This window comes from Callospermophilus lateralis, unplaced genomic scaffold, assembly GCF_048772815.1.
Source record: "Callospermophilus lateralis isolate mCalLat2 unplaced genomic scaffold, mCalLat2.hap1 Scaffold_130, whole genome shotgun sequence".
Classification (NCBI taxonomy): Eukaryota; Metazoa; Chordata; class Mammalia; order Rodentia; family Sciuridae; genus Callospermophilus; species Callospermophilus lateralis.
The window spans coordinates 1,593,485-1,595,748 of NW_027512473.1; the positions used below are offsets into that span (position 1 = coordinate 1,593,485).

The 2,264-nt window shown below is 41.1% G+C and overlaps 1 pseudogene; it reads left to right on the forward strand.

Annotated features, from left to right (window-relative positions):
- Positions 1-811: 811 nt before the first annotated feature.
- Positions 812-1,795, forward strand: LOC143640184 (putative ribosome biogenesis protein RLP24 pseudogene; annotated as a pseudogene).
- The last annotated feature ends 469 nt before the right edge of the window (positions 1,796-2,264 follow it).

Here is a 2,264-nt window from a genome sequence, read left to right on the forward strand (position 1 = left end):
TTTTTGGCAACTTTTCTGTAAATCTAAAATTAGGTCAAAATAAAAGGTTTAAAAAAATGCCACTTCGAAAATTTAGGGCAGATGCCTGGAAGGCCTCATGGGAAATTTCACTGCTCTGCCTGTCTTTGGATTTGAGATTGGGAGACCTCCTGTTCTCAGAGCATTAAAGCACCCACGGAGATTTATTCAGTCATTCTGGCCTATGGTTGGCCAAATGGCTTATACCTTTAAGACAGACTGACCCCCCTTTCTCCTCTGCAGTATGGAGCCCTGAGCCCCCCACCCCACGTTGGGATTCTCATCCTGGCTGGCAGAGGCTGCGAGGTGAGGCTGCAGCAGTCTGGGGAAGGCTTGGCAGGTGAGTGAGAGGGTGCTCCAGAGGGAGGGAGGCTCAGACAGTGTTTAGCTGTAGAGTGGGGCTTAGCAGGGGCGAGGGGAAAAGGGAGGGGGGCTCTCCTTCTCAAGGGGCCCTTTCATGTTGAAATCAGCCGTCATGAATGCTGGGGGCCCAGGAGCCCAGGCGTGGGAAATGTGAGAGCCCCCTTATGTCCCCTCATGTGACATGTCGTCTGTGGCTCCCAGCCGGCCAGCCAGGATGCATTAGGAGAAGTGTCGGTGTGCACCTGGGGCGGGGGAGGGTCCCATCAAGACATTGACCCACTCAGGGAAGGGAGATTTGAAGAAGCAAGTTCTAGACTCTCCTGGTGCTGGAGGGGAGGGTGGACTGGGCACCCTGTTGGCTTCAGGATCAGGGGTGGGGCAATTGGCAAGAAACCAAGAGAAGGTCGGTGGGGACCCACGCGGCCTCAACATGCATATTGAGAAGTGTTATTTCTGTTCAGGGCCCATCTACCCCGGCCACGGCATGATGTTCGTCCGCAATGATTGCAAGGTATTCAGATTCTGTAAATCCAAATGTCATAAGAACTTTAAAAAGAAGCATAATCCTCGCAAGGTCAGGTGGACTAAAGCATTCCGGAAAGCAGCTGGCAAAGAGCTTACAGTGGATAACTCATTTGAATTTGAAAAACGTAGAAATGAACCTGTCCAATACCAGCAAGAACTATGGAATAAAACTATTGATGCAATGAAGAGAGTTGAAGAGATCAAACAGAAACGCCAAGCTAAATTTATAATGAACAGATTGAAGAAAAATAAAGAGCTACAGAAAGTTCAGGACATTAAAGAAGTCAAGCAAAACATCCATCTTATCAGAGCCCCTCTTGCAGGCAAAGGAAAGCAGCTGGAAGAAAAAATGGTACAGCAGTTACAACAGGATGTGGACATGGAGGATGTTTCTTAAAAATCTTACTCTATAATCATTTCTATGTGTACATTTGAAAATCTCCTTTGGAGACTTAGAATTTAATTCTAAATAATTAATTTTTATATAAGGTCACTGAAGTGAAAGGTGATTACAAATACTGTTCTACATTGCTATCTGCAAAGCATCAGATTATGGATGTTAGATTGCACCTCATTGTAATGTCTTCATTGATAGACATGCTTATGTAAATCATGAAAATTCTCTTTATAAATGCACAAGTGGATTGTGGACAGAATGGTCATGCCTTTTGGATAATGGCACTAGGCAGCATTTATGTAATAAGTAATTACAAAAATTTATGGCCAGTGATAGGTAAAATCAAATTTTCTTTGCAGTAAAATGTTCCCTTTATTATGTTATAGAAGGGAGGATACAACAATCTCAAAATGTATGGCAATCTCAAAATCATTTATTTTAGTATTTTCTGTTTTGATTTATTAGCCTAAAGGAGCATAATGGCCAAATACCATGAAGGCTAGTTATGCTAAGCTGTTTTGACCTGGTTTACCTGTTGTTGGCAGGTAGTTGTGAGTGTTTGTGAGGAGAGCTGACTAATCTTTATTTGAAATGGCACTATATTATTTCTGCTTTAGAGAATACTCAGTTCTAATTTGTGATTCCTGGTAGAGCAAGCTCCCTCCCCCCTCCCCTGATGTAGAAGCAAAGAAATCCTAGTGTCTTAAAATTTGTTGCGGAGTTTTCTTTCTTTTTAAAAACAGGTTCTTAATTGTTATGGAATATAGAATTTATGAGTATAACATCTGCCCATTTGTACATAAAATAAAAACATTTTTAGTGTGTGCCTATATATTATTTAAATATACTAAAAAATATGAGGTATTTTTACTTGGAAGAAAATAACTTTCTTTACACATACTACTTTATTAGGAAATATAGTTAATTAAAGAGAAATATATGCTTAGCAAAAAAAAAAAAA